Genomic DNA, 17,193 nt, shown 5'->3' with positions numbered 1-17,193 from the left:
ACCAAGTCAGGGAGAAAACAATAATGATCAGTCTCTAATAATTCACATGCTCGGGAGCTAGAAGACTCTGGAGTCCTTTCCAAATCTGAGATTAGTAAATGTGTGCCCATTTCATGATACTGTACTTTTGTAAATAAGGAGACTGGAAGTTCTTGAGAAAATTTATGAGTTAAAGCAAACTATCCTTAATGAAGAAAGAAGACATTAGAGAAAATATTCCAGATTTTAAATTGTATAAATGTCTATTCTGTTCATATTTTATCTAGGTTTCTATTTGTATGCAGTCAGCTTACAATGAAGGAACACTAATGAAGGTACACATACTGATATAATTTTTAAAATAAGTAGTCCAGACATAGCTAATAGGTAACATATTAGAGTGAATCACCTGGTTATGGGAATGGGAGGGGAAAACCTGTCAGCTTTTCCTCCAGCCTCACTTGGAGCCCCCATCAGCCCATCTCAGAGCGGTCTTGGGAACTGACAGCTTGAGAACACAGTCTGGTCACAAACTATATACGGTTTACATGTGCCTGGAGGATAGAAAAGACATTAATTACCTTACAGAATAGGGTTTTATTTTTAGTGAGGGAAAGGAAATGGGTAATAACTACCCCAATCGCCAAAGTCTGAAAACGTAGCGGACATAGCCTTGGATATAGCTAGGTTAAGCTGAGAATCACTTGGCAAGATATAATTACAAAAAAAACTGGCTCTGAAATCTTCTGATTAATCAATTGACTGTGTTAATAATAAGATTACAGAGTAACATTGAAGTTTTGAGCTCTACTTTTTAATGGTTGGCTTTGTTCATCACTGAATTTTTGTCTTGTCTTTTGTCTTCCCCTCCACTTCCCGAAAATTACAGGTGATGCTAGGATTCCTTTGCCTCTCGACTCCTTCCGTGTCCCAGCGTCTACTCAGGAGGCCTTAGAAACTTCCAAAGACAACCTGGGGGTCCCAGTCACAGAGCAGCGGCAGGAGTCTTTTGAAAATTTCATTGCTAGAACATGTTCTCCTTCAGCAGACGTCATTTCTGGAACTGGAAGTCAAAAAAAAGAAGAAGAATTATCTAGAAATAGCAGGTCTTCTTCAGAGAAAATGAGCAAAGCAGGTGAATAGACCAAAAACTACTCTGCTAAGAAACAACCTGGGAAGGACCTGCATTCCTGCTCTGACTCACCTGTAAAGCAGAAAAGCAAAGGAATTGGGCAAAATAATTCTTTGGTTAATAAACCAATTAAAAGTGAGTCTTCGAAAAAACACATTTTTGTTAAGAAAGAGAGTAGAATAATGACTGTTTCATCAAAGACAACTAAAAGTAAACTCAGTGTACTAGAACAGTCTGAAAGTGATACTCTTGGATCTGATTGTGAATTTCAAGAAAGCATCCATACTCTATCACGCCTAACATAGGTCTAAATCTTTTAAAATTATGTTTTTGCCTTCAAATTTTCATAAATTACCTATGTTTTTATTATAGCATATGGTGTTTTCAGTTACTTGACTGGAAGCCATTAGAGAAAGATTTTTTTATCTATACTTTTTTATTATAATGAAAGTTTGGGTGTACTTTTCCTTGTAACACTTTGCACCATTCATTCAGCTAGTGTTTACTGAGGGCTTCATATGTACAGTACTTTTCTGGGTGCTGTTGCTTTCAGCAGTGAACAAAATAAAGCCTTTACTCTCCTGGAACTAGCACTCTGTGGTGGGAGAAAACATAAACAACAAAGCAGGCTAAGGGTTAAAAAGAGATGGGAATAATAAATGGAATAGTTTTACCATTTGGTTAAACATCAAACTATTATAAATCACACGGCCAGAAGCCATTGACATATTTTAATTCATAATAACCAGAGAGCCTCAAACATTTACCAAGGCACTTAACCGTGTTTATGGATTACAGCAACGCTCTGAGGTAGGGAACTCTTACCATCCCCATTTTATAGATGAACAGTCTGAGGAGACATTATGTGAGTTGCCCAGAATTACACAGCTATAAGTAAGTGGGAAGTTGCAATGTGACCCGAACCCATGCTCTTTTTTTTTTTTTAATGTATGGACTTTATTATCTTTCATTTGTTTCTGATTTATGTGAATTTTTTCTTTAAAGATTTTTTCTGATGTCAACCATTTTTAAAGTGTTTATTGCATTTGTTACAGTATTGCTTCTGTTTTATATTTTGGTTTTTTGGCCTCAAGGCATGTGGGATCTTAGCTCCCCGACCAGGGATTGAACCCTCACCCCCTCCATTGGAAGGCAAAGTCTTAACCACTGGACCACCAGGGAAGTTCCCCTTATGTGACTATTTTTCTAGCAATTTTTTTAAATTTTATTTTTTATTGACATACACTTGAATTACAGTGTTGTGTTAATTACTGCTGTACAGGAAAGTGACCCAGTTACACATTTATGTACATTCTTTTTCATATTCTTTTCCATTACGGTTTATCACAGGATATAGGATATAGTTCCCTGTGCTCTACAGTAGGACCTTTTTGGTTTTTTTTTTAATACATGCACTTTTTAAAAATAAATGTATGTATGTATGTATGTATTTTTGGCTGTGTTTGGCCTTTGTTGCTGCACGCGGGCTTCCTCTCGTTGAGGTGCACATGCTTCTCATTGTGGTGGCTTCTCTTGTTGCAGAGCACGGGCTCTAGGTGCCTGGACTTCAGGAGTTGTGACATCCGGCTTAGTTGCTCTCTGGCATGTGGGATCTTCCCGGACCAGGGCTTGAACCCATGTCCCCTGCATTGGCAGGCGTATTCTTAACCACTGCGCCACCAGGGAAGTCCCACGTAGGACCTTTTTGTTTATCCATCCTGTATATACACCAGTTTGCATCTGCTAATCCCAAACTCCCAATCCAACCCTCTCCCACCCCCTCCTCCTTGGCAACCGCCAGTCTATTCTCTATGTCCTTGGTTATGTTTCTGTTCACACATAGGCTGTAACCAGGCTCTTAATTACTTTGTTATCCTGTTTCCTTGTTAAGAGAAGAAGGGTTTAAGGAAGGCACTGAGAGAAGCCAGTGACCACTAGAAGTGCAAAAACAGTGGGGCTGTCAGAAAGCACACCTGTCTCCTTCCCCCATCGTGAGCAGAATTTTTAAATGGCAGAGTATGTAAGACTATGTGATGACATCTCTGGATTAAATTATGTCTCCCTGGTAAAACATGTACAGATAAGTCTTTAGTTCAATCAGAGTGAAAGGTGAGATCAGAGAAAAGCTGGAGTGTCAGATTTCTTGTAGAAGGTCCTGCCTGATTGTTACTAAGAGGGCTACTACAGTACTAGTTAGTTCATTAGTCATGGGTTGAGTGTTAGAGGAGTGAAACAATGAGCAAGATGTAGTGTTGGCCCTTTAGCAGTGGAATCAGAGGGGAAGACGCACAGCAGATGTCTCATCCTGAACGTGACATGCTGTGACGGGCATATTCAGGGCGTTTAGTCAGTGTTTGTGGAAGAAGAGGCGGAGCCGTGAGGCAAAGAAAAGTCATCAAAAGAGGCAGTCCCTAAGCTAAGTCTTAAAGGACTCGTGAGAAACTGGTGAGTCAGCCGGTGAAAGGCAAGGATACTCAAGGCAGAGTGGACAGCGGAAGTCCAGAGCCTTGAGTGTGCGAGGGGTGTGTTACAGAGCCACAGGCACAGGCTCTGGAGGATCAGTGCAGTGTCCCCAGGCAGCGGCAAGTGCCCCTAAAGGAGGCAGCGAGGAGGAGGAGAGCAGGTCTTAACCATCCATGTGCGTGGAGCTGGTTTCCTCAGAAAATAGCTAAGAATGGAAAGGACAAGTTCAGGTGGCATTTTACACCACTGACGTCAGTATGGATGAGGAATCTGAAGAAGCCTGGAGATAATTATGCCCCACTCTTCTGAGGAGCAGTGCTTTATATTTTCAAGTGGGATTTTCACGCTGCCACCTCCTCTCCTGTCCCTACTGAAAGGTTTATAGGCCGGCAGAAGGGAGAACCTGGCTTAAGTAGAGTTAATCAGGTTTCTTTACTGTACAGCTTCTCGGGGCTGCTGTAGGCTAATGTTCATTCTGGATCGTCACAGCAGGCGTATGGTACACAGCCATCCTCAAAGCTATTTGACCCTAGAGTCCTTTTTTAATAGAATGTCTAACAACTGGTTCCACCGAACAGCAATTTCGTAACTTCTAGACCAGGTAATAGCAAGAAGAAAGGGGTCTGAAATAAGGTATAGATGAAGGGAGGAAATAAGTTCTAATTGTATTTAGGAAATTACCAGCAAGACTTGACCTTGGGAAGTAAGGAAGAAGTAGGAGGCGGAGGCTGAACCCCCATCTGTGTGACTAAGGTTGGGTGGTGGTATCATTGAGTTTAGAAATAGGGGATAAAGAACTGAAGTGGGGAAAAGACTTTAGTTCTGGACATGTAGAATTTTGAAGCACCTGTAGAATTCAGAAGACAAACTGGTAGATAACTGGACATGCACGTGAAGACATGGAAAGATAAAAATTTGAATGTCCTCAGCACATAGCAGCAGTCATTAAAATCATGAAAATGGATGAGATGTCAGAGAATTGTGAGTCCTGACAACGTTTAAGTGATAAGCAGAGAAAGAATTCTGGGAAGGAGAGAGGTGATAGAGATTCAAGAAGGAGGAAGGAGATGCCAGCGTCATCCTTCAGAGAATGTGAGTGTCCATTGGATTTGGGCAGTTCAGTGAAGTGGTGGACAAAAAGCCAGATGGCAATAAACTGAGGGTGTAGGGCTGCCTGTCGGGGCCAGGCGGGGCTAGTGAGGACAGTGGGAATAGGCTGCTCTCAAGGAGTTTGGATGAAAAGAGAAAATAATTAGCAAAAAAGAATTTTTTAGAATGAGAAGGACTTCTATTTTACATGTTGAAATGAAGGAACCAATAAAGGAGATCCTGAAGATGTAGATAATAATTTAGAGAATTGGGGAAACACGGACATATGAATAAGAAAAACACCTTGCACAGTATATAAAAATCACTTGTATCCTTCGAGCTGGATGGATACTGGTAAGTTTGGGAGGAAATAAAGGTAAGAAGAGATAGAAGTTAAAGAAGTTTATACTGATAGCCTCAGTTTTCTTTGACAAAGATTTTTCAGAGACACATATATACACATACATAATTACCGTTCGAAAATTCTTTCATAGTTACATGTTTTATTAATCACGTCTGAGAAAAGTCACTGATTTTCATTTTGTACAGCATTATCTTGTAAGGACAAGATACAGTGACAACTTCCATGCTTTTTGCATATCAGAGCTGACACTGAAAGTATCTGCATAATCGAATTTTCACTTCTTATTTGTAATAAGTTTATCCTTAGGAGGATACTTTCATAGTGTTTGATCACAGATGAGTTTGGGCATTGCTATCACTCAATAATGTGAAGCATCTGTCAGGTTCTCTCCTATACTATATATTCATATTTTGTCCGTTAAGCAAATATTTATTGGCGGCCTGTGGGAATAAGATACACCTAGGTCCTCTTTCCTTGGTATATTCACAAAAGCCTCTGAAACTAAATTTCCAAGTCAGGCCATACTAAGGCCTGGCATAATAAGTTTTCATTGTTAACAGTTTTTTTGTGTTTGTGGGTTTTTTTTGTTTTTATTTTTTGAAGCAAGGATAAGACACTGTCTTAACTCAGTAGTTGTCCATTCATTAATAAGTCAAAGAAGACATTGATGAAGCATGGTATTTTGAATATCCTTTCCACAGAATAGGTAATTGGCCATCCTGAAACTCTGGTGAGATGCTTATCATTTTCAGATTTTGGAGTGGCTGAGAAAACCCTATTACACCTTGAATTATCACTAGAAACATGAATTCAGCCAAATAAAAACAGTGCCTCTGCCTACTGAGGTGGTCAATTTCCATCTCAACAAAAGTGACCATTTCCCCTTTAGATTAAAATCAAGAAAATCCCCTCTGTCCAGGATGCAATAATGGGGTGCACGAAAGAGGAAAACTGAAGCTATTCCCTCTTTACACCTGAACAGTGAATTCATTCTGATATCAAATATTTGTTATGATTCTGTTATGACTAGGTGCTTTAATGTTTAGAGATCAAGTTACTATTCATTCTTGGTAAGTAAGAAAAATCCACGTTTTAGGACTCTGAATAGTAACTTTATATATATTATATATATATATATAAAATAAATATGTATATTATATGTAATATATATTCCACCTATTCAACAAAATTGTAACTTTCATCATCTCTTACGAATGATGAACTGTATTCACTCTTTGGAAAGGGCTTATAGGGAATTAAAGTCTCCATATACTTTTTATATAAGACCGTGGAAACCAAATTCTCAACTGGGAGCAAACTTAGGTTTTGCTATGAAGGTTTATGCTTGCCTGGCCTTAGAGGGGTAGGCCAGGAACTCAAGTTTTTTTCCTCTAAGTTACTTTCATTGATGCCACCCTGAAAAAATTTGGAGGGAGTATTTTTGAAATAGCTTTATCTCAGTAACCCTTTAAAAATGCTTCAGGGTATGGGGAACATAACTGTCAAAATGTTCAAGCAACTTTTGTTGATTTAAGTGTAATGGATCAGGAGCAATACAGGAAGGAGCTGGGTACAAAAGACAAAAGGCGTGAGGCTATTTCATGTATTGTTTTTGGCTTATTGTACAAAACAGAGAAAGTCTCATACACTCGCGCAGCCAAGGTCCCCTACTGTTCTCTCCTTTTAGTAGAAACAAAAGAGAGCTCGTTTCTCAATAGCAGCATTCTATCCTTAAGTGGGTACACAGTGATATTCTGATGGTCTCTGGAGCAGAGAATAATTCCGTGGCAGCTCTGACCTCCAGTCACCGGGTTCTCTGTAACTTAGTCTTTCATGGCCAAGGACTATAATCATTATTTCGATTTATATTTAGCATCTCAAAATGGAAAGGATTCCATGGACAACAAAACAGGAAGTGATTTCATGAAGTGTTTTAGTATGGATAAAACAATAAACTATAAAAATACAAATCATCAGTAAAGCTTTTTCTTTCCGGAGAACTATATTCAGAAATTAATGTAAGCCTCTAAGGTGCGCATGTGTGTTTTTTCACCCATGATCATGTTTGTATGTGTGTGCATTCCACTGCTACAGGAGACATGCAAAATGATATCAGAGTTGCTACTATATGCAGTACTGGTTTCTCCCAAGAACTGTGTGCTCGCAGGGTTCGTTCAGGAAGGTGAGTGTCCTACCACCTCATCACAGTCATATCTCATCACCTTCGGCAGGTTTAGTTGACACTTTAACCTCACATGCAGGCTTATTAAATTAGTATTACTCATCAGAACTTGCTTACTAATAAAACAAGCTGAATTAGCCACTGCAGAATCATATTTGGAAATTCAATGACAATTTTACCTTTTTAATAAAGGCCCAGAAATATTATTTCAGAGCAGGTGGTACAGAAAACTGTGGTCAAATTTGACATTCATTCATCATTGAAGTGTGGAACGTGACAGGTGAAAATTGATATTGATTTCTTTCCTCTAATATTTGGAAGAGTTCTAACAGGTAAATCAAATGAGATAACAAGACATATCAAGTCTCACTCATTTCTATGATCACATCCTCCCCACATATCACTCCTTCGCCTGCCATGTTTTGAATAATTCAATGCCCATAGTCTTTCCAGTCCAGTGTATTATAAGACACACTCAAGCTGGGTTTCAATCATATTAGACTGAAAGCTGAACATTTTAGGAAGGATTATTTAAAACCAAATGCGTCTTGAGCCCAACAGCCTATGAAACCAAACAATCCTGGGAGTTCAGTTGGATTCAGAAAATTCAGTAATCCTATTTGATGTATGTTAACCGTATCAATATTAACAACCTTCTGCTGGATTTCAGCACTGATTTGAGAGCTAAGTTACTACTGGTCTTGTATTTTACCTAGTTGTGAAAGCACTGAGAGAGTTGTTCTTGGGTTGGACTTGACCTGCCTCTGGGAATGCTCTCTGTTATATCCATCTTGAAAAACTTTATTCAAGTGCCATTTCTCTGCCTGCCTTCTCTTCACTTGCACCCCTTGGGAAAACGAAAGATGCTCAAATATAGATGTGAACACTGCAGGTGCTCTGCTTGGCAATGGTGTCTTTCAGCTTCCCAATAAAAAATTATATTGCTGACCACCCATTTGACTGAAAAGTGACTCATTTTACTGACAGATATCTGGATTGAGATGCCAAAAGAAATAGGTCATTTCAAATTTCCTTTTTAAGTCATAGCTTTGTGTTGCAACACTACTTGTTCAAAACTTAGATCATGAAGGTTCCTTCCTATGACCTCCAAATAATTAAAATGTTCTTCAATACGCTATATAAAAAGCAAGCAGAGGGGCTTCCCTGGTGGCACAGTGGTTGGGAGTCCGCCTGCCGATGCAGGGGACACGGGTTCGTGCCCCGGTCCGGGAGGATCCCACATGCCTCAGAGCGGCTGGGCCCGTGGGCCACGGCCGCTGGGCCTGCGCGTCCGGAGCCTGTGCTCCGCAACGGGAGAGGCCGCAGCAGTGAGAGGCCCGCGTACTGCAACAACAAAAAAAATAATAAAAAAAAAAAGCAAGCAGAATATTCCTAATTATCAATCTTTCTCTTGAGTCATATAGTTCTTGTAATTTCAAGGAAGAGAAACTCAAATGTAAAGTGTTACAATAGCCAAGCATACCAGCACTATTATCTAACCATTCAGCAATTTTCTCTGCCAAGTCACTCTGAACCTTAGACTACTGAGGATGTCTTCTTAATTAATTTTTAAGGTTCTCCTCTTTTGAGTTAAAAAATGGTCACAATTTTATAAGTAAAATTAAAGAAAAATACCAAAGAGAACATCTGAGATGTTTCCATTAGGCATTATATATATATACATAAATTTAATAGATATACATATATACATGCACTGGGATAAATCTCCATCTTCTGTGTCAGTCGGACATAGGTCCATTTTCTTAGGAATAGGGAACTCCTTTCACAGTGGAAGTGAGGAAATTGGCTGGACCATCCTTCTTGAAAATAATTCTGTGAAGCCGCCATTCCTTCTAGCAATCTACTACTCCATCAGTGTGTAGTTCATCAAATTCAGGTCTTCTGAAGCCAGGCTAGAAATACAAAGTGAGGTGGACGACTAAGGTAACTGACCAAAAAGGAGGAAAGGAAGAGGAGCAAAACAATTTCCCAATTTCATTCTTTCCCATATTCTCTGTGCTTGACAAGGGAAAAAATATTCGGGTCTGAGTGCCTCTCATTCTTAGCCATTGTTAGTTCAAAGTCTGAGAAAAAAAAAAAAGGTAAAAACGAAAATATGGAGTCCAGAATTCCCTTAGCTCTCTTGCATGCAATATCTCAACTTAAAAGGCCTTCCAAAATGGAGGGATCAACTTTTAAAAATATAGCCCAATCTTTTCAATCTAAACAAGTAAACACTAAAAATATTTTAGAAATCCAGCAAACACACTAACCACAGTCAAAGCAAAGGAAGGCTTATGGCTTACCAAATGACAGTGGCTGTCTACAAGAGAGAGAAAGAGAATAGTCCAAAATTCTATCTGACCTGGCAGAGCTAGGAGGGTGCCCTGGTTAGGGTCTTTCATATACAGTTATTCAAGCTCAGACTTGATCATCTGTCAGGGATGCTACAGTAGGGAGAGATTTGCCATAACTGTGAGACTCAGCAAGATCACTTCCAACTCTAAAACCTACAACTTTAATCACCAACACCAGCCATCATTAAGAGCGACCTCAAATAACTCCAAATCTCTTCATCTACTCACATATTCTTTACACAGTCAACAGACCTCGAGTGATTACTACATGCCAGACACAGTTCTAAGACCCAGAATAAGGGATAAGAAAGGTAACAACCTCTGTCACTGGGGGGCTTGAGTTCTTTGGGAAGAAGTTCATCTAAATACAAAGAGACACCAAAGATAATATTTGGTTTGATTATTATTCTGTGAAAGAAGTAAGGTAATCTGTTAAATTGGGACTGAGTTAGGCTAGTAGGACAATCAAGGAAAAAATATCTTTAAGAGATGAGTGCCAAAGAATAGAAAGGAATCAGTTATGGAAAATTTTTCTGGAAATAATATTTCCAAAACATGGGAACAGCGAATACAAAGTCCCTGAGGCAAGATGAAGCTTAACTACAATCAAGGAGCAAAAAGAAGCTAAAAGGTTAGGTCAGGAGATAACCACACAGATTTACACCAGCTGGTCCCTAACTTCAAGTCTACGTGGGTATATTCTTCAGGTGAGTTACATATATATCATCCAAAAAACACACAAAAAATGGACTCCAAAATTACCCTGGAAATTCTGAGTGAGATTCTTTACAAAGGCACAACCATATTAAAGATCACAGCCATCATTCTCCAAACTCCACTCTGGGCATCACTTGCAGGCATTTAACGGGGGTGTTTCATATCCTCTCTAAAATATTGGGCAGGAAGAACAAACACCCTAGCATGTCTGCACTGTGCACCTAGTGTCTCACAATTGAAAAGTAGCCGGAGCTCACCCTGCTGATGGCTTTGCTGGGTTTTTTTAACCATTTATTAAGAGTCCCATCTCTTTTAAGAACTGGGATATATTTTTTGAGGAAATAAACTACAGGAAAATTCAACTGACAGATCATACTGTAGTTGACTTTTCTGTTCTTTGTTACATTTATTCGTTGAGACAAACGTCTGTTCTTAGCGTTTTTTTAATGGCTCTGTTAAATAGAACGGACACAGTACACTGCACATACTTAAAAACACAATTTAAATTCTGAAATATGCATATACCCATGGAACTGCCAACACAATCAAGAAAAGGAACATATCCATCACTTGCAAGTGTTTATGCCTCATTCATAAAGCCCCTTTTTTCCCTCACATTCCAGCCCTCCACATCCCCAAGTGAGCACTCATATGCTTTCTTTCATTAGAGACGTGTTTGCATTTTTCCAGAAATTTAGATAAAGGGATTCACACACTGAGGACTCTTTTATCTGGCTTCTTTCACTCAATGTAATTATTTGGAGAGTAATTCATGTTTTGGTGGGTGTCAATAGTTTATCACTTTGTTTTGCTGAATAGTGTTTCACTGTATGGGTATACCACAGTATATTTATTCATCCTCTTGTTGATGGGTGCTCGAGGTTGTTTCAATTCTGTCTATTAGAAATAAAGATGCTATGATGATCCATGTACAAGTCTTTGTGTGCACATATGCTTTCATTTTTCTTGCGTAAATATCCGGGTGCAGAAAGGCTGGGTCATACGGTAGGTGTACGTTCAACTTATGAAGAAACGGCCAAACTGCGGACTGAAGTGACTGCACTCTTGCCCTCCCACTAGCATGTAAAAGCCGCGCAGTTCCTACACTGCCTCACCAGTACTCGGTGTGGTTGGACTTTTCTAAGTTTAGCCATTCAGTAGGTGTGTAGTGGTATCTCCTGGGGCGTTCATTTCCATAGAGCTAATAATGGATTACATTGAGCAACGTCATGTGCTTATTTGCATCCGTACACCTCCTTGGCAGGATCTCTTTTTAAATATTCTTACCCATATTGTTAATTTAAAATTGTTTTTCTAATTACTGAGTTTTGAGAGTTCTCTACGTGTTAGAGGCACAAGTCTTTTCAGGTATATAATTTGTAAATATTTTCTTCCAACCTGTGGCTTTTCTTTTATTAATAATGGCTTCCAAAGATGAAACCCAATTTATTACTTTTTTTCTTTTATGGATCTTGTTTTTGGTGTCATCTCTAGGAAATCTTTGCTTAACCCAAGGTCAAAAAGATTGTGTCCAAGTTTTAGAGATTTATGTTTTGATCTACATTTAGGTAATTCTTTATATGGTGTGAAGTAGGGATCAAAGGTCATACTTTTGCATATGGTGAACTAGGCACTATATCCATGTACTACATGCTTCCAGCACCATTTGTCAAGAAGACTATCCTTTCTCCTCAAAATTGGCTTTGCACCTCTGTTGAAAAATCAATTGTCCTTATATGTGTGGATATGTTCCTGGGATCTACATTCTATTTGATTGACCTATTATATCTGACTCTTGGTTATAATATATTCTTTCACTGATTTCTTTTCACTTGCTCATGTAAATAGTCTCCCAGTAATATAGCCTTACCATATGACTGGACATACCTAGATATACCTGAAATGCATTTGATAAATCGATGGAACTTGCACTCAAACTAGGGTTACTTTCCAAAAACTCTTAAAATGTTGAGGTGTAAAAACGATGTACTCTACAGCCTTCCTGCCTCAACCAAGTATATGTTAACACATCCCCACACAAGCTATTTTGCATGTGTATGGGGCTGTAGAGTCTGGGGAGTATGAGAGTGGTATGTGCTGTCTATCCCAAAAGATCATCATAGGAGGCAAAGGAAACATTAAGGAAGTAGATAAGAATAGTCAAATGCCGAATGTTAACATATTTCTCATGCGTTTTTAATATTTACATTGAGATAAATAAGTAAATTATTATAAAATAAAATACAAAACTTTAGAGAATATTTCAAAATGCTCTTTTTTGCCAGATGCAACAAGATACTAGGAATAGAGGGATTTTCTGGAACCGGCTTATCTCTCCTTTTCTTATCACCATCGAGTGATGGGCTTGTATTTTATTCAGTGTATTGTATATGTGGGTGTGAAGAAGATGGAAGTTGTCTCAAAAAGAGAAATGAGCAAAGAATATATGTCGTCAACTTGTCTAAAACACTTTTTCATGTTCTGACTCATTTTTCTTTGTATTGGCATTTCAAGGCATTTTGTTTTTTAGTGACTATTAAAAAACCTTGATAATTTCAGTGAAATCCCATGAAGATAATATAAACAACAGTCATGGAAAATGAAAAGATGACAATAGCAACCAGCACTATGCTATTTCTTGTCAGTGTTCTTTACTATTTAGAATAGTAACAAATCCCATATTAATTTGACTTTTTGAACTTTGGCCTTTACTTTGGTGGAAGAAATTCCTTACACTTTGCTTATTATCTGTTTGCAATTAAAAACAATTAATGACCATACTTTGATATGATCATCTTAGAGTTGTATAGAGGGAGGATAGTTATGCAACTATTTATATATCTATGGGTTCAAGGAAGTTTAAAGGCTTGATATTTGAATCCTGTGGAAAGTAGCCTCCTTTCCCAGAGGGAAATGAACATATACATGTACTTAATGTAGTTTAAACTAAAGCAACACCTGTTCGTAGAGGCACCTTCTATTCCAGGTATGTTTAGGTATAGGGAAGGGGAACAAGAGCTATAAAACATAATTCTTGTGTATAAGAAGTTTACAGGGGCTTCCCTGGTGGCACAGTGGTTGAGAGTCCGCCTGCTGATGCAGGGGACACGGGTTTGTGCCCCGGTCCGGGAGGATCCCACATGCCGCGGAGCGGCTCGGCCCGCGAGCCATGGCCGCTGAGCCTGCATGTCTGGAACCTGTGCTGCGCGTCTGGAGCCTGTGCTCCGCAACAGGAGAGGCCACAACAGTGAGAGGCCCGCGTACCACAAAAAAGAAAAAGAAAAAAAAAAGTTTACAGTTTAGGGGGGTTGAGGGCACTCAATGACTCAATGCGGATGAGCCTGATGCAGGTTACGAAAAGGTCACCCTTGAATAAACTCTGCTTTAGGAAAGACCAGCCTACTCTTATTCTGTTAAACTCTTTAATGTGGTGCTCAATATACCTGAATATCAATGTCAAAGGCCACTTTAGAAATGTTTCCAGGGGTGCTAACAGCCAACAAGTTAATATGATTCCTATACACTTGACACAACTCACCAGAGGTCTTGAATTCGGTGAGCATATTGGCCTCCTTTAAGAAAGATCACCCGTTAAACTTCGAATGCTAAGTGCTAAGAGAATGAAGTAAGTAATAAGTGATATTCAGGTTCAGAGGCGGAAGAGAAAAGACGTCTCACCTTGAGTAGAACATTTTGTTGGATTCTCCAAAGTGGCAAACAATAAGGAGAACACTCAATAACTAAGACTGAATAAGTTGAGAAATAAGATGAAAGCCTAAGATGGAGGTCAAAATGTCCCCTAGATTTAAGGATACATTTAGGCTGAAAGGGAAACGATTGAAAAAGATGTAGAAAGTGCTAAATATTTCACAAAAAATTATTAGAACAAAAAATGTATTAGAATAAACTTAGCAAAGTTTGTTTGCAGAATATGAAATCAACATACACACATCACTTGCATTTCTGTACATTAACAATGAACAATCTGAAAAAGAAATTAGGAGAACAATTCCATTTACAATACCATCTAAAAGGATAAAATACTTAGCAATAAGCTTAACCAAAGACATGAAACACTTGTACACTGAAAACTACAGCAGTATTGAGAGAAATTAAGGAAGACATAAATAAATGGAAAGACATCCCATGTTCATGAACTATTGTTAAAATGTCCATGTTACACAAAGCTATCTACAGATTTAATGCAATGCCTATCAAAATCCCCTGTTTTTGCAGAAATAGAAGAAACCACTCCAAAATTGATATGTAACCACAAAGGACCCTCAATAACGAAAGCAAACTTGAAGACCTCACACTTTCTTTTGAAATGAAGTTTTCTTGTTATTGTGGGTTAAAAATCCAGTCCTAAGTGTCCATAAATTATCCTCCTAAATTTATATTTTGGTTCATTCTCAGTGACAGGGCTTTCAGTGCCTGAGTGGTATTGAGGGCCCCTTCAATATCTGTAGCTTGGACTCCTGTCACTGACATGGTGTGGGTATCTCACAGCCTTGGCTGTTTTTACCAGTTTATCAAGTCCCAGATGAACCATGCTCAGAAGGGCCCCACACTTGCTTGGTTTCATGCTCTGATATTGCTGTCTTAATATTCTTAATGATTTTATCTTTGAACTTACGTTCTGTAAGTAAAGTTTATGGGACAATAAAATATACGCATGAGCAGAGAAGACGTGTGCAATATGTGTGTCTGCCACCATTCCTGCTGCCCCATTCACATCTAGTTTTCACCCTGCTTGTGGTGTGCTTTCCATGACATGCTTATTTGGTACCCATTTGGAGTCTTGCTGTGTTCCACCAGAATTCTGTGCTACTGGTCACATCCAAGACTAAGTGAAGGTGTTAACAGATGTGGAGGCCATGCTTTCCATTTGAATCTGAACTTACTTCTAACACAGAAAGAAAGTGTTGTTTTTTAAGAAACAAGAATGTCCAAGGAATCTTATCATATCCTTTCTTACTCGTGTTACTTCCCAATATTAGCCAAACAGTCTGCTGAAAAAGATGACATGTATGAAAAAGAGAAGAGAGAACAACCCACAGAACCCATTTAGGGCTCATCCTAATCTAGTATGATGTCATCTTATCTTGATTCTATCTGAAAAAAGAATTTACTTGGGCACATTCACAGGTTCCAGGTGAACATGAATTTGGGGAGGACACTATGCACCCCAGTGCAAATACTTTCAACAAGACTTTTTCTTTGCAGTTTGAACAAGAGGCACTATATTTTCATTTTGCACTGGAGCCCACACATTATGTCACTTGTTACTGTTAGAGCCCATGTTGGAAAATGGGGCTTCATGACATAGCCAAGTGAGTCTGTCAACTGAATTCTAGAGTTATCCAGACTTACCCACTTTGTTGCAGCAAGTTGGTTCCAGGCAAAGCCAGGTGAGAGGGGCATGTCCACAGTGGAGCAGAGAACTTCTGTCTCTCTATCACCAGACTCACTCCCAAGAGGAAGGAAAGAAGAGCTTAGCAAAGCATGGCCAGTTATTCTTCCCAACTTTGCCCGTCAGGTAGGTCACCTCACCTAGCCAGTGTCAGTGAACATAAGAGCAGGGAGGTTAAAAGTTACACTAATCAAATTCCCTTCACATGCTGGTACCCGTAAGAATGAGAAGGGAAACTGTCACTAATGCTCCCCTGGTGTTTTCAATCTCTTAACCCACTCAACGATGCTTTTAAGCCTATAATTAATGGAATATGGTTCTCCCTTCAGGAAAGAATAGACCTTTATCAGGACAGCCCTGCTCACACTTTTATGGGGCTACTCGTTTGAGTGGCCTCCAGGAACTGCTGGTGGATGCCTTAGAGTTTCATCCCAGAAGTCTCTGATATGGGTGAGAAATTGCATTAATTCAAATGAACTCCAAGGCTACTCATATCCAATGATCAGAAACAACTTTTTGTTCTACCAGCCATCCACAACATAGCTAACCATAGACATTTGATGAGGTCAAATGACAAACTAAGATTAAATACAGAAAAGCATCCAGTAATACAATTCAGAAATCATAGAAATGTTGCAAATTTGTAAGTACACCTTTGCCAGTATCAAATTCTTCACAGACAAATTAAAAGGGCACACATGACACGCTCTTATGAATTAAGGTTCCAAAGTATTAAATCCCAATTTTGAAATCAAGTTTCCTTGTTACTGTGGGTTAAAAATCCAAAGTCCTAAATGTCCATAAACAATCCTCCCAAATGTACATTTGGTTCATTCTCAGTGACAGGGCTTTCATTGCCTGAATGGGACTGAGGGCTCCTTCAGTATCTGTAGCTTGGACTTCTGTCACTGACACGGGTGTGGGTCTCTCAGGGCCTTGGCTGTTTTATCAGTTTATCAACCCTCTCATGAACCATGCTTTTAAAGAGTCTAAAGAGTTACTAAGATACAATTTGATTTTACAGCACTATCCCCAACATTTAAAAACAATCTCAAAAGCAAGCCAATCCCCCACTCTTAGAAGAGTGAAACTAGGCACATTTTTGTTCCCGGAATCCAGTCAAGACTTTGATCAAAGAACATAGCGGAAACTCAATGGCATTTGAGAGAAAGAGAAAGTCTCTTTGGTTTTAGCCTCACTAGAATGTCCATTAGTCTATGCCATTTAACTGAAATTTCTGACCTGCGAACTTCGAACCAGGAGGAAACTTTTAGCTTGACATTGATTTGTCACTATGAATTTGCCATGTGCAGTGCACAGCCCTGAGCATCTGTCACACATGGACTCTTGCGTTATCCTTCCTCTTTGATGACCTTGTTGTTTACACTGCAGTACTGAACTGTTTATGGGTTCTGTCGAGTGACATTACACCTCCAGGTCTGAGGCGTAGATTTGACAGTCCTATGCCGCCATGGCCATTTTCACTGCCTCCTGCTA

At 39.1% G+C, this 17,193-nt stretch overlaps 1 pseudogene across 1 annotated transcript in view; it reads left to right on the top strand.

The window, feature by feature from the left end:
• Window positions 1-1,440, top strand: part of LOC308610804 (centrosomal protein of 78 kDa-like) — a 573,086-nt pseudogene extending 571,646 nt beyond the window's left edge. The window contains exons 14-15 of the transcript in view: window positions 267-314; window positions 853-1,440. The product of the transcript in view is annotated as a centrosomal protein of 78 kDa-like (transcript). The remainder of the gene's footprint in view (window positions 1-266; window positions 315-852) is intronic.
• The last annotated feature ends 15,753 nt before the right edge of the window (window positions 1,441-17,193 follow it).

Source organism: Mesoplodon bidens (assembly GCF_964165515.1).
Source record: "Mesoplodon bidens genome assembly, contig: HAP1_SCAFFOLD_126, whole genome shotgun sequence".
In the NCBI taxonomy this organism is placed as follows: Eukaryota; Metazoa; Chordata; class Mammalia; order Artiodactyla; family Ziphiidae; genus Mesoplodon; species Mesoplodon bidens.
The sequence above is the reverse complement of the archived record's forward strand: the minus strand, read 5'-3'. Positions and strand labels throughout refer to the sequence as shown.